The sequence below is a fragment of the Protopterus annectens genome, chromosome 2.part0, assembly GCF_019279795.1.
Source record: "Protopterus annectens isolate FY-2018-M chromosome 2.part0, PAN1.0, whole genome shotgun sequence".
Classification (NCBI taxonomy): Eukaryota; Metazoa; Chordata; order Ceratodontiformes; family Protopteridae; genus Protopterus; species Protopterus annectens.
The window spans coordinates 1,132,067,475-1,132,095,400 of NC_056728.1; the positions used below are offsets into that span (position 1 = coordinate 1,132,067,475).

At 37.5% G+C, this 27,926-nt stretch overlaps 1 protein-coding gene across 1 annotated transcript in view; it reads left to right on the forward strand.

The window, feature by feature from the left end:
* Positions 1-27,926, forward strand: part of FOCAD (focadhesin) — a 2,336,882-nt gene that overhangs the window by 1,043,915 nt on the left and 1,265,041 nt on the right. The window lies entirely within an intron of this gene.

Here is a 27,926-nt window from a genome sequence, read left to right on the forward strand (position 1 = left end):
CTGTGGTGGTGCAGCGGTGGCATTGTTGCCTCACAGCAAGAGGTTCTCCCGTTCGATTCTCTGCTTGGGTTGGGAGTGCCTTCTGTGTGGAGTCTGCATGTCCTCCCCGTGGTCGAGTGGGCGTTTGAAAGACATGCGTTGAATGGGCGTGCCTTCGTTGAAGGTTGGGCGTCAGGCTGGCAACTCGACACCATAAAAAACAACTGTTTATCAGCGGACCAGAGTTCCGCTGTGGCGACCCCTAACCGGGAAAAGCCGAAAGACAAACAACTTTAGAACAGTATCAGTTTGAGCTTAGAACTATATATATATATATATATATATATATATATATATATATATATATATATATATATATATCCTACCTTTATTCCTAGCCTTCAGCTAGATATTGGTACATCTGTTCATTACTATGTTTCATATTGTATGTATAGCTAATGTTTGCTGCAGTATGTATTATTTGCTATTTTATGTATAGTCAATTTTTCTTCATGTACACTGCTGCTCATTTATTGTTTTGTGGAGCTTTTCTCCCCTGTCCTCCACTGAAAAAGGACCTGTGTCCAGTTGGAATTTCCCAGTAAAGAAATCTAAATAAATAAATATGCCTTTTCATTTTTGTGACAGGCTTCACCTTTTATTGTCCAACTTTTTTATTCGGCTACTGTTCTTTCATGCTGAAAGTCTTTGGGCCTAGTTTCCTTAACTTGCAGTTTAATAAAATTTTCCCAAGTGAGCCTGCAGGAAGGCTGTTTTACCCACCAGTAGACATGATCAGTGCCATTTTTGTTTGTATGGGTCTCGTATCCGTTATAGGTGCAGATTATTTCGGGACTTTAAACAAGTGACCAAAGGTACTAAAAAATACTTTGTTATTATATCAGGAGATCCTTCTGATTTAGGCCAAACTTTCTATGCTTCCTTTCAAGCCTAACAAAAAGAAATGCAATAAAATCAGTCCACTGATTTTCATTTTCCTTCCTTCCTAAAACAAATACAAAAAGGTATCTGTGTTAACTCATTACTTCCTACATGAGCATACTCAATAGGAACTCTTAGTTGCCATGTAGCCTGTAGGAACATAGTATATGTAGAGCAATGTGTGTATATGTACCTTTAAGAAGCTATCCAAGGACATGCATGAGTATAAATACTGAGCATGCGCGAGTCTGACTGCCATTTTGTAGTTAGCTGTTGAGATGTAAGACGTATGTATGTAAGGTCTGTATGTTGAGCAGTTCGTTTGTATTTTATGATGCTGCTATCCATCCTGATGTGTTTCTATGTATTAAAGCATCTAAAAGAAATACCCTACCTACTTATCTATGCTAGAGAAGGACAAGTGACATGGTGCGAGAAGTGGCATGTCTAAAGGACATGGTGTTATAGAAGCAGCATGGCTAAAATGACTTAAGGCACTTGGTTGGAACTCGTGGAATATGGAGGAGTGAATCGTCCCTACTGTACGTATACTTTGCAAAACAGGTCAGAAATGAATTTCAGATGTTAAAACTTGCTCAGCACCATTTCTTATTTGCAAAATATGAAACATGGCATACAGAACGTTCTGAACGATATTCGCATAAACCGGTGTATGATATTGATAAAAATATTCAAATTAATACAGAAATGTTTGAAATAAAGTCCAAATTGCTTAAAGCTAATAAAGTAAGGGGAAGTGACCGCGTTTTTCAATAGTGCTTAGCGAATCCGTATTTTTCGTATTAATCAAAGATATCCGAGTTATCAGAAGTATATAAAGTGTTCACATGTTTGTGCAGTATTACAATAAAGTTATTTTGCAAGATACAGCCATTACAGAGTATATTTTGCAAAGTAAAGTATTTCAAAGAGTTTATTGTGCATTTGAATGTTAAGCTCACAGAACAGTTTGTTCATATATAATTACAAGGGCCATATTTTCAGTGTGTTTGTACATGCTTTGTGGGCATGGCAGATGGATTTTGAAAACCCAGTGCACTTGTGTTTGACAGTAATATTGCTGAGAACTGTAGAGTGTTTGAGCAAGAGTATGGCATTTTCATACAGGCTGCAGTTTCTGATAAAGATGACCATACAAAGGCATTTATTCTATTTAATTTAGCACAGTCAGAAGCCATTGAAAGGGAACGTTCATTTGTGTATGCACCTGTTATCTATACAGGAGAGGGGGGAAAACTGTCATACTGTTGTACCGGCTGAGTCAAGGGACTACCCTGAATGCTTAAAATGTAAATTTAGATAAATGTGTAACCCCCAGACAAATGTTACAATGGTAAGGCACTTTTTTACACAAGGGATCAAAAGCCTAGTGAAACATCTGCAGCATATATAACTGACCTGAGAAATAAGGCTAAAGCATGCAGGTTTGGTAATTTAAGGGATGATTTGATAAGACAGACTTGTGTGTGGTATAAAAGATGGTGATGTGAGAAAGATTTTGCTTCCTGACAGTGATATAACTTTAAACAAGGCCATGGAGATTTGTCAGATATGAGCTTACAGAAAAGCGCGCACATGCTTACAAATGAGAATAGCTCTAGAAGGCACAGTGATAAAGCTCATATTTATAGCATGCAGCACGGTTGAGAGAAACAGGCCCAAGCACATTGCAGCAACTGTAGCCCCTGCAGCATTCACTGGTAAACCCCAGAACTTTCTGGCAAATTCCAGTGTTTGCACAGTCTCAGTGAAGCATAAGAGTGAGTCAGCAAACTCAAAGCATGGGCCCCAACCTAGTTTCATTGCCAACTGTCATAACTGTGGTGGAAGTCCTGAATCTAAAAGGGAGAAATGTTTAGCTTTTGATCAGCAATGCCACAAATGCAAGAACTGGAATCATTTCTAAAGGCCCACATTATTTTATGAAAAAGGAACATTTTAAGAAATGAGTTGATCAATTATAGAGCTCCATCCCTACTCTTTATGTTGATGGTGTGTTGGTGCTTTTTGAAACAGTCAGTGCAGTAGATTTAAGGGCAAAGAATGAAGTATTTTGTACTGTTCGGATAAATGGCAAACCGATAGAGCTCAAAGTTGACACAGGCTCCAAGTGCAGTGTTACATAAGCAGAAACATTTTCTAGGGTGTGTCATAGTGAAAGGCTTGATTTGCCAAGGTGCGCAAAGCTTCTTGCTTATGGAGGTGAAGAAATTCAGACTGAAGGCTGAGTAGTGCTTTCATGTTACTCTGCTGGAAGATGTTACAACATGCTATTCCATGTGGTCAAGAGGCACATCCAGTCATTACTAGGGCTCAGAGACAGTTTGAAAATGGGACTTCATTTAATAAGGAAGTCCACCAAGTCAGCTTAAAAAACCACTACTCTAATTTTGCCTACTACATTTTTCTACCTATGCTGATCTTTTCAAGCACAAACTAGGGAAGCTTCCAGTTGCGCACTCCATGAAGCTAGCAAAAAAAGTTCCAATAGCGATACAAGACAAAGTCAAAGCCAAGTTAGATAAAATGGTGCGACAAGGTGTGATTTGTGCAGTTGCAACTCCAACTGAGTGGGTATCTTCCATGGTGGTAGCTCATAAGAAAAGCTCAGATGACATCAGAATATGTATTGACCCATGAGATTTGAAGAAAGCACTAAAAAGACCTCCTCATCCAATGCGTACAGTCGAAGTTGCAGCCTTGATGCCAGATGGCGCTGTTTTTCTGTCTTAGATCAAAGAGTTTATTTTAGCAAATTCAGCTTGACAAAAAATCCTCATTGCACGCTACTTTCAATACTCCATTTGGCAGGTACAGATTTTTGAGAATGCCATTTGGGATAAATTCTGCAGGTGAAGTCTTTCAAAGTGCAATGGAGCAAATTTTTTCTGGGTATCCTTGTGCTGTCATAGTAGACATACTAGTAGGAGGTCATGGTGAAGCTGAGCATGACAGAAACCTCATAAAAGTTCTGGAAAAAGCACATCAAGTGAATCTTAAGCTCAGACCACAGAAATGCAAATTCAGGCTATAAGAAGTTACTTATGTCCGTCATTTATTTTCTAGTTCAGGCTTACGACCATACCCTTCTAAGCAAACAGCCATTCTTGAGATGCCAGCTCCGGATAATGTTCAAGCCCTGAAAAGTTTTCTTGGCATGATAAACTACCTAGGCAAGTTCATTCCAGACTTGAGAACCAAAAGGTGGTGTTGGCGCTTAATAAAAACAAACTGTGAACCAACAAAATAAGCACCTGGGCGAGATGTACTCCAGAGATAAGTGAAAAAAGAAAATAGTTCTCCACCAGTAGAACGAAATGTTTTCTGTCAGCAACTTATTAAAAAGTTTAGCACTTTCTTCAATCCACAGTTGACTTCATCAGAACAATGAATCACACAAAATACCAGTTTAAATAGATAGTCCTTATAGATAATTGGTTAAAATCTATCCAGTAGCATATAAAATTGTATGAATATACGAATATTAAATAGCACATGAATATTAAACATTCAGTCATAAAATAAACAAGTTTAAAAACATACCTCATTTTTGGATGATTGGGAATAGTTTTCTTCATTAAGCAGTATTTCTTGCATTATATTAGTGTAATCTTCAAAATTGTAAATAATACCCCCTCCTTTGTCTGGGGTCATAATTCGTACAGTACAGTCATCCCTAAGTTGCTGTAGTAAAACTTTTTCTTTTGGTGACAAGTTGGAAAAAATTCTCCTGTTTTCTCTCCACGTCTTGTATAAATCATCCCTAACAGCCATGTCAAAACCTGCTGCCAAGGGGTGTTTGGGTTTAAACTTGTTTATTTTATGACTGAATGTTTAATATTCATGTGTTATTTAATATTCATATTCATACAATTTTATATGCTGTTGGATAGATTTTAACCAATTATCTACAAGGACTATCTATTTAAACTGGTATTTTGTGTGATTCATTGTTTTGATGAAGTCAACTGTGGATTGACGAAAGCGCTAAACTTTTTAATAAATTGCTGACAGAAAACTTTTCATTCTACTGGTGGAGAACTATTTTCATTTTCACTTATTTCTGGAGTACATCTCACCCAGGTGCTTATTTTGTTGGTTCATCATTCCAGACTTGAACCAACTTTCAGCAACACTTAGAGAGCTGACATGTAAAGATGTATCCTGGTCTTGGTTAGAGCAACACCAAAAGACATTTGTTGTCCTGAAACAGAGAATTGCTAGTCCACCAACTCTCAGATACTATTATGTTCATAAGCCACTTACACTTTCCTGTGATGCTACGCAATTTGGTCTTGGTGCAGTCATTCGATAAGAGGATCAACCTTTTGCCTGTGCATCAAGAACTCTTACCCAAATTAAAATGCAGTATGCCCAGATTGAGAAAGAGCTTTTAGCAATTGTGTTTGCATGTTTGAAGTTCCATAATTATGTTTATGGTAGACCTTTCTAGATCGAACCAGACCACCAACCTCTAGTCAGTATCTTGAGAAAGCCTATGCATTCAGCTCCAGTCAGACTGCAACATATGATGCTGAGATTGCAAAAGCATAATTTCATTCTTAATTTTATCTTGCTGATGCATTATCCCGATCACCCAGAAACGCCACAGAACAGCATGAGAATGCTAACCTTCATTTTGAAGTCATGGAAGTGAGAAATTTTTCTTCCACATGTCTTGATGAGCTGAGAGATCACACAGCCACAGATCTAGTTTACAGAGTCTTAACCACTTTATCAGTCAAGGATGGCCGTCAAAGCAATCTAGTTTACCTCAAGAATTGCAAACTTATTTTCCGTACAGAGATGAGATTTTGTCTGACAAAGGTATCGTTGTGAAAGCTCCTAAAGTAATTGTTCCAAAGTCCTTGCAACAAGTACATTACTTCCTGCTTTGTGGTCACCCAGGAGCTGACTCTACCTAAAGAAAGGCAAGAGAGCTAGTATTTTGGCTTTTCTATGTGACAAGACATTGAGAGAGCACTTTCATCTTGTTCTGTGCGTAATAGTGCTATGTCACATCAGCAGAAGGAACCACTTCAGCTAAACCAGATTCCGGAACTACCGTGGTTGACAGTAGGCACCGACATCTTCGAGTGGAATGATCAACATTATTTGGTATTAGTAGACTCTTAGTCTAGTTAGTCCGCACAAAGTTATTTCTGACAATGGCACACAGTTTACACACCAACAGTTTAAAAGATTTGCTGAAGAATGGGACTTTGCTCATGTCACAAGTAGCCCTGAGTACCTGCAGTCAAATGGTTTGGCAGAACATGCAGTTCAAGGTGCGAAACAGTTACTAGAGAAGTCAAAATGAGATAATAATGTTTTCCTGAAACTCTTGAATCTCAGAAATGTTTCTCATGATAAACATCTTGGTTAATTTACTCAGAAACTTCTGTTGAGACAAACCAGAACCACATTACCAATCAGTAGTTAATTGTTGGTTCCATGTGTTAAGAAACAGCAGGTCAGTGAAAGCCAGTCTGTTGAAGTCCTGCTAAGATAAAACCAGAAAACCACTCAATCCATTATGAGAAGAAGTGTAAGGATGCAAATGTCTAAAGGTCATGATCGGATTGGTGTCGTGAAGAGTATTTGCTGAGCTCATACATTGTGGAATCACAAGGAGCAGACTTTAGGTAGAATCGGAAGCATTTGAGACTGGTATCTGAGCCTATACCACAGCACATAGCCTGTGAGAACAACTCTTTATCTCAAGAGTGAGTTGTCTGGTGTTCCATTTCCAAAGGAAGTTCCAGAGGACATTTCAGTTCCTGTGATGAATCCAGATGTTCCTGGTATGAGTTATTCAACGAAGACTGTCCCTGTTGCTAAATTTGGTCCAGGTTATGTTACGAGATACGGTCGAATTTCTAAACCGTGTAACTGATACAAAGCACTTGGGACATAAACATTGTGCTTATTTTATTTATTTATTTCAGACTGATGATTGGGGAAGTCCACTGAGCCAAGAAGAGCCCATTTGCAGTGGAGGCCCGGGGAGAAAAGCTCTAGGCAAAATTCATACAGTAGCAACAGTTTTGCAAGATACACATGATATTGAAAATATACAATATGTAAAATATACAAACATATAGTTATTGAACATAGTAGTTTAGGTACAATATTCAGCACTTTCTTCAATGGTATAAATTACTTCTTCAGAATTCTAAAGAAGTCATTTATACAATTGATGAAAGCGCTAATGTGTCTTAATAAAGAGGATCCATCATCCTGCCAGTTGTCTTTTGCTTCGTTTTTCTACTTTTCTTGGTTTGGAGTGTGTTCTTGTTGTTTAGGTACAATTTGAGAGTTGAGGAATACATACTGGTACTATACATAGTAGTATCACATAGATAATTTAGGTACACTTTGAGAGATTGGTAAAGCATACTGGTACTGTAAGTAGTGATACAATATAGGTAGTGGACTGTCTTAAACATTGAGCAATGAGAAAGCAGCATTTATGTACTGGAAGACAGAAAGCTGGAAATATTCAGCATAAAGTTATTGGACATAGTAAGGAACACATTGAGAGTTTGAGAAAGCCTACTGGTACTGTGGATGGTAGTACATAGTTAGTGTACTGTCATTTACTTCGAGCATTGTGAAAGAAGTATACATTTACTGGAACAGTAGTACATCATTGGTAGGGAATGGATTTCCATAGCTACAGTAGGGTGGGAGGGGTGTTTAGGTTGTAGCGTGACAGGGGCATTTCCATTTACATGATATGTGGGAGAACAAGTGAGACTTAAAGTTGTTGTGGTTGGATAGATTGCGTAGCATGGAGGAAAGATAATTCCACTGTTTTGCTATGGAACAGGATAGTAGTAGATGACCAGGGTGGAGTGAAGGTTTGTAAACTTGCAAGAGATTTTGGTTTTCAGATCTGACAGCGCGGTTTGGAATGTAGGGTTTTAAGGCAGTAGCGAGAGAGGGACAATTTGCAGGTTTGAAGATAAGCGTATGGGCAGTTGTAGGTTGGCAGTATTTCAAGTAGTTGGGAACCTCGAGCCATTTGAGGGAGTCTAGGGAGTGGCCGTGATGGGATGAATTTTTTACATTAGTTGCAAATCTGCATATTTTATTGTAACAGGATTCAAGTTTGGATTGTAGGCCAAGTTGGAGATTGGTGAACAGGGGAGCACCATACATAAGGGAGGGGGAGAAGGAAGGCGGATGCTAGAGTTTGCCAGGTAAGGGGAGTGAGGTATCAGTTGTGTCAGTAGAATAGACTGATTTTGTGATGTTTTTTTTTTATTGAGTGAATATGGGTATCAAATTTTAGGTCTTCTTTAATGATTACGCCTAGTAGCTTGGTATAGGAAACGATTTCTAAGGTGGTTTTGTTTTGGCTATGTGTGGAGAAAATGTTTGTCGATCTTGGAGTTTCTGGAAGGGGTAAAGATCATTAGTTTTGTTTTATTAGCATTTAGAGCTAGGTGATTGGATTGCATCCAGGTTTGTGTTTTGGGGAAGGCTAGTTGGGTTTTTAGTAGCAGTTTGTGGGGGGAAGGAGGATGAGCATATTATGATTGAGTCATCTGCGTACTGGATGACTGAGGATTCTGGAATGGAGTGGTGGAAGTTATTTATGACTATGTTAGAGTAGAGGGCCCAGAACAGAGCCTTGGGGAACTCCTGTGGGTGTAGGTAAGAAGGGAGAGGTTGATGTTTTCCATTGGACAGCTTGGTGTTCAGAGAGGTAGATGGAGAACCAGGCTATGGTGGAGGTAGAAAGATGTAGGATGGAGAGCTGGGATAGGTGTAATGTGTGAGAGATGGTGTCAAATGCCTTAGAGAGATCAAAGAATAATGTTTATTACTGTATAAGCATTACCTCAGTGTCTGATTTGAATATTAAATGTAGGATTAACTTTCTTTTCTTAATATTCTGTAGACCTTTGACATTCCATGATTCCAAAGATATCATTTTTCTTTTCTGTTATTTGCTACTTGTCGGTTTTGAAAACTAAAGTAGAAATTCAGCTGTGTTTTAAATCTGGTATGTGTGTGATATGTATGAACTGGTATATATTGTGAGTAGAATACTGAGATAAATGTTGGTACTATAAAGGTCCATGAGTGACAACCATCTCCCAGCAGAACCCTCCCGTGCCTAGCCACTAAGCTCCTTTTGTCTGCGAGAGGCAATAAAAACATATTTACAAACCAAACTATATTACAAAAACCTATTTTTATCCTAAGATCAATCAAACTTCCAGCACAAACCTATATTCCGTGCCTGCAAACATTCTTTTTATAACCATGTGTTATGTATTAGTCATGATGACTTCCTTGATAAAAAGGTTAGCGCAGTTCAGTGTGATATTAGACCTTGACACAATCTAGTATTTAGAAAGACTATAATTATTTCTATATAGCCTCTAGATTATCCACACTTTTATGATTTAGAACTCTTTAGGGCATGTAGATGGTCAAAATTTATGTTATGAATATTTCAGTACACATTATCCACGGCTTTTCCTCCGTTTTCCTAACATTTGAGAACGTCCTTTATTAGGAAGAATGTCAGGTTACTCTTAAGGATAATTATTTCTATTTGTCTGCTGTGCAAATATTACAGTTTGGACCGGGAAAAATGATCTTAAAGTTAAAAGCAGGGTATTAACAATGATTTTCTTCATGTCCTTTCTTGGACATGTAATTGTGTATGCATATATGTATGTGTGTGTATGCATGTGAGTGTGTGCGTGCGTGCGGCATGCGATAATGTGTGTGTATGTATGAGTCTGTGTGTTTGAATGTATATATTTGTAATGGAACAATGCAATTACTGAAATTTCATTTTAAATATTGTCAAGCATCCAAAATACATAGTAACATAAAGCAATATTTTGGTAGCCTTATTACATATTTCTAATATTACTGCTGAATGTATCATGCATTTTTGAGACTCAGATAAATGGTTCTAACTTTAAAACAGACCAAAGACCGTCCAAAATCATCCCCCTATACTATTCTGCCATTACTTGGTTCCCTGGTAAAATATGGTGCTTCGTGTGGTGACATCCAATGGATATGTAACAGCAGAAACAGTTCGTAGCACACATCAGATCATAGGATGCCAACTAGTTATTGAGGAGTGAACCAACCTAGTCTCTCTGTATGCAAATACCAGGAATTTGTTTAAATAATATAAAGCTAATAGTTAGTGAAAAAAAAGAGGGGGAATTTACATGCTTGTGCGACTTCAAGTACAACCCTTTCATGAGTTACTTAATTCGGTCATTACATTCCTTGTACAGCGCATGCTAAAGTAGGTTCACTTTCCAGTTAGATCCAAGCCACGCCTCTTTGCGTGCAGGATTGTATTTACTCTATCACGTTTGGTACAAGAGCACGGAGATTCGGGTATGCTTAGCATAGTAAATATTGGTCTTTTTACTCTTAGATAAAGGATCTATCGGATCAACTGACAACTAAAGGTACGTCTCAAATGTTAGTTTTGAGTATTTCCTTGGAGGGCAACTGATGCCCAGTGTTTCTTTAGTACCGGTGTCACAATTATTGGAACTAAGACACAAAACAACTCGCAGCGTAGATGAGCGAGTGACATTCTCATTTTGTTTCTCTTAAATAATCAGTATAGATGTTATATATGACGTATAATTCCGATGATGTGTACAATGCTATTCCTCCAAATGTAAAGAGGGGAGTTTCCCCTTAAGAATGCAAGTCTCACTGAGTGTGTGCAGGGTTTTTGAGTTCTTGTTTTCTTAGCTCCGCTAAAGCCCATATCAAGATACGAGTAGGAAGTAGACAACCAGCCACACAGAATTGGTACGTGTTTGTAATTATTCAACTGAGCTTCCGACAATTCTACTGAGTTAATGTCCAGGACAATTGAATGTTGGAATGCTTATTTATTGTGTTGGACTGAAAGTCTATACAAAATAATGTATTACTGTTCTTGTTTAAGAGCTTTACGACGTATAAACATCCAAATGAGCTGTAGATTGAGTTTGTTTGGGGCCAAAGAGAACTTTTCATTGCGAGAGAGGTGAAGAGATTTATAATTTTATTGTTAAGCCTTTATTCAAGCCAGTGAAATTGATGTGCAACTTATATGTTAGGATTACTCTGTGTTTTGTACCACCATAACGAGGAGTGAGTGGCATGCTTGCTTACATTCCTTTCAGATTCTTTGCCTTACTTCCTCTTTTCCTTTTCTCTCCTTTTCCCCATCTCCCTACTTCCTTCTCCTTGACCCGGATGTGTTTGCGACGTCAGAGAGCAAGGTTTGAGAACTTGAGTGTGTGGTTTAGGCCCAACTATGGAATTTTAGGATGCTAGAAAGATTGATTAGAGCTTAAATTCAGTTTTTGAGTTCTTGGGTACCTTAATGCAGCGAAAAAGTGTGTCGGGTGATCATCGCCATGCAAAGATCAACTGTCAGGATGATACTAAGCCATATTTGCAGGTAATTCTTTGAAAGCAGCAGTAAATATAGATTTGGCCTCCTGCATAGATTTTATTGTATAGTTCTCGTTATTATTTTGGAAACAGAGGACTGCCGGGTACTTCATTTGGAATTTAATGTTCTTGCCTATCAGGTAACTGCAAAAGGGTGATAAAACTTGTCTTGATTGCTTAATTGGGAGTGGAAGGTCTTGTGCTATAGTTATTTTATATCTGTTCCATGTGATGCTTTTCTTTTTTTTTGCATTCATTATTATAGATTGAGCATGGTCTGCATTTAGGATTCTAGCATAGACTTGCCTTGGAATATCAGGTGATTGGGATTTTCTAAGAGCTCTGTGAATTCTTTCTATTTCTATTTTTTAGCTGTGTCTTTATTTTTCTATTATTTTGTCAATGATTTCTTTTGCAATTCCTTGTAGCTGTGTTTGGTCATATTTCTCCGGTATTCCTCTAATTAAGATGTTATTTCGTCTGGCTCTCGCTTCCAAGTCAATCATTTTCTGTTTCACTTCTGTGATGATGTTATCTCTTTCTGAGGCCTCCTTCTGTAGTTTTTGTATTTTCAATTCATTATCTAGAATTTTACCTTCGTTTTGCTGTATTCTTGCTGTCATGTGTTCCAGATTACTTCCAAAACTTGTTAGCTTTGTTGAGAAAGATTGTATTTCTGACTTGAGGGACAAGAGCTTCTTTGAGGTGGTCTAATGTGAATGGCTGTTCACTTTAAGCTTTTTGGATCTGTTTAGTTGCTTCAGATTGTGATTTATTTATCTTTTGCCTTTTTGAAGAGAGTTCTTTTTCTGGAGAGTTAATTTGAGAGAATCTGGATTTTGTAGTTTGTTGTTCCATCTGTTCCATTTTGATTTGAATAAAATACCTTTGATTATTTGATTAGGCAATTTGAAAAACTGAAAAGGCCGAAGCACATGTAACCTTGATCACCACTGTGTCACCGTGCAGAGGGATTACTGCATCCAAGTGAGTTTCTGTCTTTTTCCTCTTTTTTTTTTCCGGAACTGAAGATCAGAAAAGTAAGTTTAGTAATCTCCTACTGAGCTTTGATGCTTATAGTTTTTATTCGATAAGGTAGACACAGATGATTTGGATAGATTAACTGATAGTTTGAGAGCAGGCAGAAATGTGTGCTTCCTATCTGGCGGTCATCTAACTCTCAATGGATAAAAGAAACAAAACGGAAATGGATAAAATCAATTATAGCTGCTGGTAATGATACTGCATCTAAGGGTGTAGCAATAATAGTTAAAAACTCCTTCAAAGGCAATATAACAACAAGTGAATATGACTCAAATGGAAGGTGGTGTTTAGATTGCTCCCTCCCTTCTTTTAATAGAAACATTTTAATACTTAACATCTACGCCCCTTGCTTGCATCAGACGGAGTTCCTCTACGATATATATTCAATTCTAGAAAAAATTCCTAATAACTTATACTTAATTGGTGGGGATTGGAATATGAATGACTATCAGACCTGAGCTAGATAGATTTAATAAAGATAATAAGCAGTCTATTGCCTTAACAAACCTTATAAATGATCTAATGGAAGATTTTAGGTTATTAGACCCCTTTGAACTCTTTAGAAATGACCCTAGAATTAGTAAATATACCTTCTATTCAACTCCACATAATTCTTGGTCTAGAATTGACTTCTTTTTAATTTCAACGTACTTTAAAAAGTACAACATAAAATTTCATACAAATCCTAGAACCATATCTGATCACGCAAAAATCATATTAATAATAAATGAGATCAAACTAAACACTGATAAGCATTGTAGTATAACTTGGTCCTTAAATCATAACCTATTAAAAAACAAAGAGATATGTCAGGTGATAAGAGAAACACTTATACAAACTAACAATAATTTAGAAACAGTAAATATCCCCTTGGACCTACAATGGGCAGCAGCTAAGGCAACACTTAGAGGTACTCTAATACAAAAAGCATCAATACTCAAAAAAACAAGATAAATCCCAGGTGGAAAGACTAGAATATAATCTTAAAAATCTTGAATTACAATTACAACTTGCCCCTGACCCGGCGCTAGAGAAGCAGATTACCTCTATTCAAAAACAAATACAAGAAGTGCATATGAACCAGCTCTCCCTCACTGAAATTAAACTTCTACATAAATATTCAGAATGGGCCCAAACCCCATCTAAAATCTTAGACAGAATAATCAACATAACACCACCCTCTTCAACAATAAAACAAATTACGTATAAAGAAAAATCTCTCAATTCAGATGAAGAAATTTTAAAAGTGTTTGAGGGAATTTATCAGGAGATTTATGGTACTCACCCCATGGAAGATGAAATAGGAATTAAAAACTATTTAGATGACCTCCATTTCCCACATATAACAGATACACAGAGAGAGTTTCTCAAGTCATCAATAACTGCTGAAGAAGTTTTCTTAGCCATCAACAAATTGAAATCAGGTAAATCCCCAGATGGTTATATAGCAGAGTTTTATAAATCATTTATGAAACAACTAGTTCCAATCTTGCTCAAGGTTTACAATCATATAATAGACATTGGAATCTCAGACTTATACATTAATAATTCTAAAACGATCGTTATACCAAAAACAAACACATCTGGTAATAACACCAACGACTACCGCCCAATAACACTAATCAATCTAGACATAAAAATACTAGCAGTAATATTGGCCCACAGATTGAATAAAGTAATACCCTCCATTATATCTGCAGAACAACTAGGATTTATGAAAGGCAGGCAAGTTTGGGATAATACACTAACAACAGAAGCTATGATTAACATGACAACTAAAGACTCTTCACCGAAGTATGCTCTCTCAGTAGACGCCCAAAAAGCATTTGACAGAGTAAATCTTAAGTTCCTGTTTGAAGTATTAGAATGATTTGCTTTACCTGATGAATTTATTACTAAGATCAAAGTATTATATAACAAGGCCACAACCACTCTACACATAAAAATAATTCACGCCCTATACATATAATAAATGGAACCCAGACAAGGTTGTCCTCTCTCTCCATATCTCTTCAATCTCTACTTAGAAGCTCTCCTATTAAAATTAAGTCAAAAAAGTTTTAATCACTCTGTTTCAAATATACTAACCAAATATACAGCCTACGCTGATGATCTCAACATTTATTTTCATTACCCTTCTACTGATCTGATAAAAATTTTAAATTCTATAGACAAATTTTCAATAATATCTAATTATGCTATGAACCAAAGTAAATCAAAATTTTTTCCATTAAATCCACTAAGCCACAAGGAAATTTTCTTTCCAGACTCTAAAATTAAAACAGAATACACACTCAAATATCTTGGTGTCAATTTTATGCACCCACAAAAGGAAATCCCAAAAGAAAATATGCACGCGGCCTGGGCAAAAATCACAAAAGACCTGACCAGGTGGGAAAAACTTAACCTTTCTCTCCTTTCCAAGGCATCAATCATAAAAATGAATATACTTCCAAAAATTCTCTTTCAATTTCAAGCCATTAGTCAATCCATGACTAATAAATTCTTTGCCAAAATGGAAATAACATTAAGTAAATTTGAGGCATCTGAAGAATGTGAGAATTAACTACAAAAAACTTGCATTACCTAAAGGAAAAGGAGGTTTGAATCTCCCAGAGTTCCAGACATACTATCATATTATTAATGCTAACCATATTATTCACATAATACACTATGACCCATATGATACCTCTTGGTTCCCTCTTTGGATAAAAATTTATTACCAATACCTGACCTCCTTTAATATCAATCCAAAAGTTATCCCTTTTCTTAGTAGAAATTGTCTAATAAACCTTAATATTCATCCGATAATAATTAACAAAGTTATATGTTTTCAAGCTCTTTTTTTCTATTCTAAATATAAAGAACTCCCTAATTTTGGCGCAACCAATACATAAGAATCCTGAAATCAAGTTAAATAATAATAATATGATAAGTCTACAAAGTTATCCAATTATTAAAAAAATGCACAATATGGGACTTTTATCAAATAAAAGATAAATATTTAGACTTTGTCATTGAACACCTTGAAGCAAACAAAAAATATCGCCTGATAATCAAACAAATAAGATATCTGGTTAGCATAAAAACCTCAGGAATCACTGTAAATCAACAAGAATTTCAGGTATATCAACAAATTATATCCTGTTTATTACAAAAGAATAAAATGCTTTCAAATACATACAATCTAATTCGGAGATACAAGTACCAAAATGAAATTTTATACTCAAATTACTGGATATCCAAAAATGTAAATATAACAAATGAACAAAAAAATAGCAGCAATAGATATAACCACAAAACTTACACCCTATAAAAAACTAATTTATACACAAATCATGATTAATAATAATGCCTACCATACACCATCCTTTCTAAACAAAATGAATCCTAATTTTTTACCCCTCTGTCCCTTCTGTCCCAACACAATTGCTGACACTCTTCACATCTTCTGGTCTTGCAAAACTGTTCATAAACTATGGTGTTCTCTGAGAGTGAAATTGGAGAAATCAGGCTACATGAAATCCACCCTCTCATGGGAAATGGCAATTCTAAACATATTCCCTAATTCCTATACATTAGAATCCAAACATATCATAGTAACGATAATTGCACTGATTAAATCCTGTATCGCTCTGAACTGGCTTAGTAGATTCAAAATTTCATGGACAGAATTTAAAAATTTAAAAATGTAGCTATCAAGCATGCATTGGCCAACAAACTAAAGACTGTTAGTAAAAAGAAATTGTCCTATTTTAGGAAATATTGGGGAACCCTTACTGAAATGATATACTAATCCTAAGGAGAAACTAACGTATAAGGCTACACTCTATTTTACCATTAAACTAACTCATAGACAATCCTAACTTAAGGTATAACCAGGAATAGTGTACAACATAATTCAAAAGATAAGATTTGATCCTCTAGTTAAGTCAGTGACTATAAACATGGTTTCAGTCAGTTTATTATTTAAATACATTATAATTTAACGAGTGACAACCAGTGTATATAGATGTAAATAATGTAAATAGTTCATGATTAACGTAGAACAGTAAATAAGAATTCTCTCATCTCTCTGGCATGTACCAAGATTGTACTAATTCCATTGTTATTATCATATGATATTTAAAAGAATGAGGCCTTGAATTGTTGTGACTTGGCAGTAATCTTGTGCTTCAGTGCTAATTATTGTGTAATTTGGACATTAGATAACCTAGTTATTATTCTGTATACTATATGTACTTAACTCTGGTGTATAATAAGCAGAAATTTTAGATGTTTTTTTGAAAATGAAATAAATTCAATTTGAAAAAAAAAAAAAAAAACTTTACTAAAACATGTATGTCATTTCTTATGTCAGTTATAAAAAATATCACAAGCACTTTCCAAATTACCCAAATAAATTCACAACCCAACAAGGGCAAACAATTCGCAATTGTATTGCTTTGGCTATAATACAGCATACAACAAAAGAAGTCATTTAATTACACAAACAACGTAAATATCTACTCTGACAATTTACTTTTAAGAGGTCAGATCCAGCATAGTGCATTCCACCTTCTGTAAACTTGCTGCTGACAAATTAGCAAAACCACTTCTATACTTTTTATCTGTCCCTCACCACAGGCCTAGCCCCTATCTCATCCAAGCATTCATATCATCCCTCTCCTAATGGTTTCCTTTCCTACCCCTCAGGACTCCAAGGCTTTTGACCCAATTCCAGTCTATGTTCATGTATAAATTATTTGAAAAACTTATTTAGAAATTACTATTAATCCATATAAACATGTATAGCCTATTATACAATCTGCAGCATGGATTTAGAAATTAATTTAGCACAATGGCAGTCTTAATTATTGCTACAGATATACTCCATACTAATTATAAAAGAAGGGCTAATCTCTGCATTTGCCTTTATTGATATGAAGTGACCCAACAAGACTATAGATTATAATCTCCTTTGACAAAACCTGCCTAAAATAAACCTTGGAGATAACATAGTACTATGGCTTCAAATTATTGATGGATAGAATCTCTCAAGTTTATGTTAATAATATTTACTCGAGACAGATGTATTTAATATTGGAATACCTCAAGGCACATTGCTATGCCCGTTGCTGTTCTCCTTGGTCATCAATAACGTTATCCAGACTTACCAAATCTTAACCTAAAAATGTAAGTTTATGAGATACTAACTACTGTCTCCAGTAAAGTTCATGGCAGCCTCCAAGCCAGACTCCAAGCATCTTTCTTAAAAATATCTAACTTGTTATTAAATAAATACTTCTTTTGAATCCAAAGAAGGCAAACATTAAGAAGTTTTTTGAAAACCTGAAAACACACCACTTGCCCACCTCTAACCATAAAGGACTCTAAAGGTAATCTAATTCCTAAAACAATACAACAAAGATACTTAGGCATCACTCCAGATCCATCTTTGAACTTCTCCCTTCATATTGATAGTATCATTACTAAAATTACTTCTCAACTAAAACTTTGTTACAGAATCTCTCACCTACTACTGCCTACTGCACAGACAGCATTAATTAAAATATCCTACTACCAAAACTTAAATACAGCCTTCCACTACTGTGCCTAAATTCATGTCAAAACACAAGGAAGCTGTAAACACAATTTGTAGATGTACTTTGCTAGCTATTATGAGTAACCTCTTGAAACAATTCAAATGGTTATCTGTTAGCAACACAGCTACTATTCTCCACAAAACATTAATATTTTATTTTTTTCAACTAGGCTATCACCCCCCCCCCCGGAAGTAACAAGAAGTGTCTCCATCAGGGAACTAAGTTTTTTTTCCATAAGAACCAGACATTTCCCTTTTTAGCCTGACCAAAATTCAAAACTACAATGGTGAAACAGCCTTCTCAAGTTTATTTCCTGCACTATGGAATCACCTGTCCAGTAAAGTAAAAAGTAATATAACACTGGAATCCTTCAAATAACCACTACATGAATATCTACAGAATGAGGCTAAATGCACCAACTTTCATGATTCTGACTGAAATCATACAAGTACTAACATTTTTACTGCTTATTTCTGTTGTAGTCATCTTCACATCATGTAAAATAGGCATTCTGATCCTAAAATAAGTGTATTTTACTTTAATTATATCAGTGTACCTGTATTTATTAAGTCTGAAAAATGTATGTTTGTACTGTATGCCAAGAAGCTGTCCAGTTACTTCCTGACTCTGCCCCATCTGACTCACCTTCTTGTGATGTCTTAAGTGGGAAAGCAGTTGCAGTTCAATACCTTGAGCTATTGAATTGATGGGAGTCTTTTTTCTGATCAAATATTTTTTATTGAAGTAAGAAAATGATAATTTTAACAATAATATGAACATCATGGATACAACTTTCAAACATAAAAGAGCAATGAAAAAGACACACTACAACTATATATACTATTTACAGAGGCCCAAAATTGATAAAGTTATAAAACAATAGCAAAACATTTGCATAATAAGCATCAGATAATTCAGAAAGAGAGCCTTTACAAAAAGTTTCAATGAGAAAAGAAACCTTTATCGAAGGATTATTAACAAAAATTCTCAGATTTATTCTTACTTCTTCCATTTTGTTTTCTCTGGAAATCACTTCTTCAAGGAGGGTCAGAAAATCTTCCATAGTTGGAGGGGTGGTGGACTTCCATCTTCTTGTTATACACTTTCAAGCAATCATTAGTATTGTCCATAAGAGATATGAGCTGGCATTGCTGATTGCAAAACCTTAATTTATATTAAAGAATATTATTGATTTAGTTAGAGAAAAATATATTTAAATACTGCTTAAAAAAACTTCAATATTATCCCAAAACTGTTTCAAATAGGCACATCCAAAAAAAATGTGGATCCCAATCTGCTTTACATGGGGAACAACATCTCCAGAAAATAATGCTGTCAGTTTTATTAAATTTTGCAACCCTCTCAGGAGTTAAAAAAGCTCTGTGCAGGAACTTCCATCTACAAATACTCTAATACTATCCCCAGGATATTAATTTTATAGAAGATAATAATTTGGATTTCTCAAGTGAAGTACAATTGAGAGAGAAACCCTTAATTATTGAGTTCAAATGTTTGTTAGTGTAGTTTTATATCCTATTAGTATTCCATACATTTTGGAAATTATATTGTTAAAGTTAAAATTATTGTACAATAATTCAAATATATAACAAATTAAAGGTGGTTGGTCTTTATAGGAAGAGTTGATAATAATTCTACTTAGATCCTTTTAATAATTCACTATACTTTGCAATAGTAACCAGTCTTGTGTCTGTTAATTGAATTCCTTAATAATGTGTTGCACAGTTAAAATTTCTAAGTCTCTTATGCAATGGTTCCAGAATACAAATGTATTGTTCTCCGATTCATTGAAAAGTTTAAAGTGTAACTTATCTGGAAATGTTTTGTAATTTTGAATGGAACAAGTAAATCAAACCAAATTTTAATATCTGCATTGGAGTTTATCTTTCTGAAGTTAATTAAGGTATTGTTTATGATATTATACTTTGTAGGTTTTGTGACATTGTATTGTATGGAGTGGCAAATAAAATACCAAAGTTTATTAGAAGATTCACTAATAACTTTTTATAGTAAAAAAAAAAAAAAAAAAAAAGAATAATGTAGATACGAATTTGCCACTGTCATACGCTTTGTTGATGGTTTCAAGACAGGAAAGGAGAACATGGTACTGTGGCTGTTGCGGAAGCCATGCTGAGAGGGGGAGAGGAGGTTTTTTAGGGTTAGGTAAGGCATGAGTTGTGCATGGATAGTTTTTTCTGGTATTTTAGAAAGAGGAGAGAGTAGAGTGATGGGTCTAAAGTTAGTGGTGTCTGTGTTTTTACTGCCTTTGTGGAGTGGGATGATGTAAGTATGGCGCCAGGTTTTAGGGACGTAGGATTCTTGTATAGATCTGTTTATAAGAATAGAAATGGGGTAGGCTCTGCTTTCTGCTGATAGTTTGAGGAAGGTAGAGGGTAAATTGTCTGGTGCATTGCGACATGGTCTTAGTTGGAGAAGAGTTTTTATTGTACTTGTGGGGATGGGTGAGAGGCTGAAAGGGGAGGAGTAAGGTGGGGTGTTGAGGGAGTGAGGAGGGCTATAGGGGCAGGAGTTGGAGGGGGTCTGTGGGAAAGTGGAGGATAGTTTTGTGATACAATCTATAAAGAATGTGTTGAATTGGGTGGCAATTTCTAGGTTGGTGAGGTTGGGGTCTGGACAGGGGTTACCTTTATTACCAGGGTGGAGAATGGAAGAGATGGAGTCCCAGAACTTTTTTGGGTTGGATGAGTGCGTGGATTGGATTTTGTAGTAGTAATTTCTACGGTCTATAGTAATGCATGTCTAACTCTGATATTTTTTTTTTTTTTTTTTTTTTTTACAAAGGGCGATCTTTTTAAGAGGGAGGATGTAAATCCAGTGTGTGTGTGCATGTACCTTTAAGAAGCTAACCAAGGGCTTGCACAAGTGTATAAATACTGAGCATGTATGAGCCTGACTGACATTTTGTAGTTAGCTGTTGAGATGTAAGCATTTATATATGTAAGGTCTGTGTGTTAAACAGTTTGTTTGTATTTTATGATGCTGCCATTTGTTCTGATGTGTTTCTATGTATTAAAGCATCTAAACAAAATATGTTGCCTGCTTATCTGTGTTAGAGAAGGACGAGCGACACTATAGAAAACATTTTTGTAAACCAGAGCATACTTGTATGAGCAAAGTAGAATTCCTCTTATTCGTCAACTTTAATGCATAGTACCACTTGAAATAGTACACTCATGGATCACATACTAAACTATATATAGGGCCTAGGGCCTACCACCCATTCCTCTTTACACAGGATGGTTGTTTTGTGGACGATGTCTTCTTCATTTGAGTAGGTGATATAGTCAAACTGGAAACATTTGTGCTAGAAATGAATCATATGAGTAAGATTGAGTATCTTGATGTATGTGTTGAAAGACGAGATAATGGCATTATAAATACTGGGGTTTTTAGGAAAAAGTGTCATAGGAATACTTGTCTTCACAGACTAAGTATGCACCCCCAATATACTTTTTAAAAACATAATTAGAGGGCAGGGAGCGCGAGCCTCTCGCTTAAATGCATCTGATACAGGTTATGAATGTGAATTAAATATCTTAAAGGAAAAGTTTTGCGAAGCGAGGCTATAACAATGAAGAGATTAGCGAAGGGTTGAGTGAAATGGACTCATTAAGAAGAGGGAGTGCTGGCCCATATTTCTCTAACCTTTATGAAGATAAAGGACATATCCCTGTAAATATCCCCCCTGAGGCTATGGTACCCATGTATTTTACCACAGATAATAGGATGGTATATGACATCATTAGTAAACAGTGGGGTGTTCTTACCACCAACCCTGATATTAAGGAGATAGTGGGTGACAAACCAAAGTTTAGATTTAAAAGTAAACCTAATCTAAAGAGAATTTTATGTCAACCCTTTGATAAATAGGACATAAACAGGCATTGCGTACTTTGCCCTGTGGGCAGTGCAGTTTTTGTGAAAACATAGACTCGAGTGGGAGATTCCTGCACCCAGATACAAGACAAGAGTCTAGATTTACCACTTCAGCTAATTGCAGTACCCCACATGTGGTTTACCTATTGTTTGTGATATTTGTAAATCATTCTATGTTGGCAAAACTAATAGGGTGCTTAAGAACAGAATTAGGGAACATTTATATGCCATCAGAGTGAAATCACCCACCAGTGCTTTGGCAAAACACATCTTGGCAAATGGTGAAGAACATTATTTTAGATTCTTGGTCATAGATGTCATCTCACCTATTACCCGTGAGGGCGATATTAGGAATGGCACTGAAAAAAGGGAGATGAATTGGATTCTAAGGTCGAGAGCTGATTGAGGGGATGGGACTCAATGAGAGAGCCTCGTTGAGACCTGCATTGAAGTCCAGAAGGTTGATCATCAGCTATTTATAAACATACCATTTCCTGCTTCTCTGCAGTTTTTATGACATATATTTGTAGATTAGTTATTTTAACTATTTTATGTTGCTCGATAAAATGTTTTTTGAGTAGTTTATCTATATATGATGAATGATGGGTCCTTTAGAAATGTATCCTGTCATTTTTGCTGTTATAAGCACTTGTAGCATTGTTTCGCAATGAAAAATTGCATATGTAGTTCTTGGAGCTGCTGTAGATTTGCACATATTATCAATGTTTGATGTATTAGGTATACAACAGTTTTGAAATACTGTTAACATTGCAGTATATATTTTATGAGCTGAATGTTAAGCTCTGTTTTCATATGATGAATATTGGGTTCTGCTTAGCAATGTATCTTGTTATTTTTGCTTTTACAAGCGTTTTAAAATTCATGTATGTGGTCTCTAGAGTTACTGTAGATCTGCATATATTATTTATTTAATGTTTGGAATAAATTAGGTATACACTAGGTATTGTTTGATTATTATTGTAGTATCTGGAGTTCCATCTAAAAGTTATCAGATATGAGAGTATGGCTTTAAAAGATAACTTGTTAATTGTTTGAGTTGTCTGGTTAGTTGTTACTATAAGAGAGGGTTTTTTTGGTTTTTGTGGTTTTAATGGTCTGATGAAGCGAGCAGTGAAAGCGCTTACAAAGTGTGCACAATAAAAGACTTTGTTTTACATTAGAGTGAGTACTGGCATTATTAAGAATACATGATTGCCTCTGATGCTTGCTCTGGCTTGGATTTTATAAATTTTTCTTCACTAGCAGCAAGGCATTTATCTTGTGGGGTGTTGCATCTTTTATTATTCCTCTAATAGTTGCTTATAACACTTATTTTATACTTGAAACACCTTAATGTTATGTAAGACAGCAAAAACAAGTTAAGATGTTGTTCCATTTCACTGTTGCAGAATTTATGACATTAGGGAACCCTGCCAAGGGTGGCCTGATGTCCAGCCAGTATACCAAAGCCTTTAGGTTGCTTTAAGGTACGCCATATGTCACATGTATGCTCCTTGTGTAGTGTAGGGTATAAAGGTGATGTCTGGACGTTTCATCCTCAGAACTTGTCGCTAGTCCAAATGCCAGCTCTTGATTGGTGGTCTGAACGCCCGTTTAGTTGCTGGTTCGCCAGACAGGTGGAGATAAGTGCCTCATTAGGGTTTGTTGTATCGTATCTTTTCTTTTTTTTTTTTTTATTTTATTGCTTGTGGGGTTTCATGTCATACAAGAAGGGTAAATACCAGTGAGGGAGACAGCCCATAAAGAACATCATGAGTAGTGCTTGTGTTGCCTTGGTGCTTCCCACGACCATACGTCCTGTTCATTCTGCCAAGCTTTTGTTTTCAAAACCCTCCATAGTAGGCTTTCTTCTTTGGCTTTGTATCTGCAAGATCAACATCTTAAGCTTTTAGCTAAAGACACTATGTAAGGAACTTCCTGCTCCAAGGGGAAGCTGTCCATGAAGAAGGCCAAAAAGTCTAGACTGGATTCTTCTGCTATACACCCTAACTGGATGTCTCTCCCAAGGCAAATGAAAGCCTGGAGCTTGGTCCGGCTCCATTGTTGGACTCTTTGTCTGCATCCATTTTAGAGGCTGGCTGGGATCTGACTTCAGGCATGTCCTTGGAGGCCTTGCAGACATCCGCATCAGATGCTCAGGAAGAACTCCGGCTGATTATTTCTAAGGGGCCCAGGGGTGTTTCTCAAATTTTAGTCAGGGAAGAAGTTCCTACTGCAATTATTGAATGCTGTCCGGGGTTGTAGTCTTCTGCCTTTCATAAGGCAGACATCCCCTTAAAGAAAAAGCAGAAAGCTAAGCATATTTCTTATGCTCCTATGGACCCACAGAGTGAATGGCAAATTTTCACTTTGGGTTGTTTAATGCTTTGGCTTTAAAACCTCCTCAGGGTGTTTCTGCTCAAGCTCATCCTTGGTCCTCTACTCCCTTTAAAAGACCTAGGGAACAGGATTCCTCTGAGAAGGAAGTAGATTCAGATGAGGAATCCCTTACCTGCTCATCCCAGATTCTTCTTTTGATTTGGATTATGGGTCTGAGGAAGAGGAATATACTAATCTTGATACTCCTTTTGAGGAAATTTCTTTTGGGGACACAGTCTCTAGATTCTAGAATGAAGGAGTTTTTAATTGGATTGTGCTTAGGTTTCTGAAGTGCAGAAGAGGTATTATGAGGTCCTGCAGGTGGACTCTCCTAGGCCTTCTGCTGTATCTTTCTGTTCTTGCTGCATTATTGGATGCCTTTTCTAATGCCCCTGACTCCCAGCCCACTGCTCACAAGAAACTTGATGGGTTTTATAGGGTGTCAACGACTGTAAATTTCTTTATAAGTGCCCTTCGGCTGATCCTTTGGTGATTTCTGTGGCTTTTGACAAGCCATCTCAATTGCTTCCTTCTCCAAAGTTATTGCCTACTGATAAAGATAGCAGAACTATGGAAAGGTTGGGGAAAAAGGTTTATACCTCTGTTGCTTTAGCTTTTAGAACTGTCAGTTGTCAGACCCATATGTCTAGGTACATGTTAGCTCTTCTTTTCCAGACTGTGAAGGGAAGACTTCTGCCTGTTCCTTGTTAGGACTTCCTCCAAGGTGGCTCATCATTCCATAAAGTGTAGTTATGATGCAGCAGATGCTTCCTCTAAGGCTGCTACTTTTGGGTCTTTGGGTCTATGATGAGATAGTCTTGGCTTCTGCTTAAACCTTTGCCTGATGCTGCTATTAAGGCTAAGTTGATGGATGTTGCTCTGGATAATAAACATTTGTTTGGCAAAGCTGCTGCTGATTTGTTTTAGTCCCTTCAGGATAAGAGTAAAGCTTTACAGGAACTTAAACATGTTTTTGTTTCTCATGTACCTAGATTTCAGAGAAATTTCCCCCAGTAAGGCAGCCTTTGTTTGTAGGCAATCTTGCCCCTGCCACCAAGGGCAAGAAATTTGGGAAGTGGACTCCTCCTGCTAAATCTACTCAGACTTCTGTGCCCCAAAAGTCTCCTTTTCCTGATAAACCAGGTGCTGTGTGAGTATTCTATTCTATTCTTCACAGCCACATTCCTCTGTCTATTTGCCTTTCTCTATCACTCCTGGTTTGGTTAAAGATTACTCAGGACTCCTGAGTTCTGTTTATCATCAACGAAGGGTATTTCATGGTCTGGAAATCTCTTCCCCCTTTTATGGGAATTCCTCAGCCCCTTCAAGAACAGCTGTTCTTTCTAGTGGTGCTTTGGGATCTCTTGATTCAGGGTACTAATCAAGAAGTTCCAGTTTCCCATAGGGGAGAGGTTTTTACCCCAGAATGTTCCCAGTACCCAGGAAAGAAAGTGCTTGGAGACGAATTTTAGACCTCTCTCATCTAAATCCATTTCTGAAGGTTCCCTGATGTCCTTCAAGAATGCAACTGCAGTCATAACATATGGGTTGTCCTGCCTCAGGCAGCCCTCGGTCGGCCGAATTCCAAAGTCTGGGTCCGGCGTCGGCTGGTGTCGCCTCCTCTCCGACGTCACAACGGCTGGAGTATAAAGGCATCGGCCGACGCCATCTTCTTCAGTCTTTCTTGCTGCGCGGTGCCCGAAGCAGAAGCAGTTCGCAAGTGCCGGTCGGTCAGCTCCTGTGTTTTTCAGTACCGAAGTCATCTAAAAGCTAAGTACCCCGTTGGGGAACATTTATTCTTGCCTCAGCCGATGTCGGAACAAATTGAGAAAGTTAATAATTTTGTCTTGTGGTAAACAAATACCTCATAAGGACTTCCATTCTCTCTGCCTTCCCTGCCTGGGCCCAGACCACGACGTCTCGGCCTGTGCCTGCTTTAATAAGCGCACTCTCAGGCACCGGGCAGAATTCGCCGAGGACTTCTTCGGTGACTCTTTTGCGTATATCATGCCGTCGGATTAACCGACAACCCAATCTGCTAAAAAACGCAAGGACCGGGACCGACATCCTCGGCCCGCGTCCACTACCGATGTTTCTCCTAAACCCTCTGCTAGCGCTCCGGTTCCTTCGGAAGTGGTAAATCTACCTCTCCAGGCAGACGACTCAGCGTTAACATGACTTTCGGACTCAGAGATCTCTCCGGTGCCGGTTGTTGATTTTCCTCCGGAAACCGAAGTTCTGGATCTACCCGACACCATTCCTGTGGACAAAGTAACGCCTGCACGTGGGGCTGCTAGGCCTCCTGTATCCATGTCCATCAAGGCCTTTGCACGTGCTAAGGCTGCCAGTCAGGCCAAGGCCCATCCTAAACCTGCCCAGGCCCCTTCTTCTGATAAGCAGATCATGTATCTGGCTGCAGATCTTATTTCCGTTATCAGGGGGTCTCAGCCTCATCCGGACAGGGGTTCTCAGCCACATGCAGAGAAAAGGTCTAGAACTGAGCAGGCGGACAACCTCTCCTTGGATGAAGCCTCTGGGGATTCTGAGCATTCTGATACTCAAGAAGAACCCTTCCAGGCCTACGAGGACTCTGATGCTGAGGAATCAATTCCCTCTGCCTCCCCTCCAGAGGATTTCTCATTTGGGGAAGTTCTGCATTCCATGAGGGAACATTTTCAATGGCAGGGTCAGGAATTCTCTGACTCCAGGAAAAGGCTTTACACTTTCCTCAAGCTTCCCCAGCACAGACCTTTGGCTATCCCTACAGTTATGGATGTTTTGGATGATGTTTTCTCTGACTCCAGTGCCAACCCTGATTCTCTTCCTCCTGCTCCTGTCAAGCCGGACAGATATTATAGGGTCCCTGACACTCACAAGCACCTTTTTAAGGCCCACTCTGTGGATCTAGAAACTATTTCACAGGGCCCCAAGGGAGTGGCTTCCTCCTCTGCCAAAAACCCACTGCCAGCTGACAGAGAAGCAAGGTCCCTGGAGAGATGGGGTAAAAAAGTATATACCTCTACTACCCTAGCCATGAGGTCTCTTAACTGCCTTTTTCACATGTTTCAGTACCAAGATTTTCTCCTGGATGATTTACAGAAAAAGTTAGCCTCTCCTGAGCCTATTAATAAAAAGGCACTACAGGATAATATACATAACACTCAGCAGGTTAATAACCATTTTCTGCAGTGTGGTTATGATGCACTGGAAGCTTCATGTAGGGCAGCTATGACTGGGGCTGTGATACGTAGATATGCTTGGTTGAAGGATCAGTCTTTGCCTGACCATGTTAAAGTAAAGTTACTGGATGCACCTTTGGAAAAACAAAAGCTTTTTGGTGCTACTGCACAAGATGTATTGAAATCCATAGAGGAAAAAGCAAAGTCAGTACAGACAGTCAAGGATTTCCTTCAGGTTCAGCCACCCAGATTCAGCAGAAACTGGCCCTCAAAGAATTGGTCCTTCCCCGGCTCTGACAAGTTTCAAAGGGGAAAAAGCAGACGTGCCAGGGGTAGAGGGCAATACCGAGGATCTTACAGGGGCCGCCACTGGCAACCTCCAAATCAAAGAAGTGGCGCAGACAGTTCAGCTGCACCACAAGGACAATCACAATGA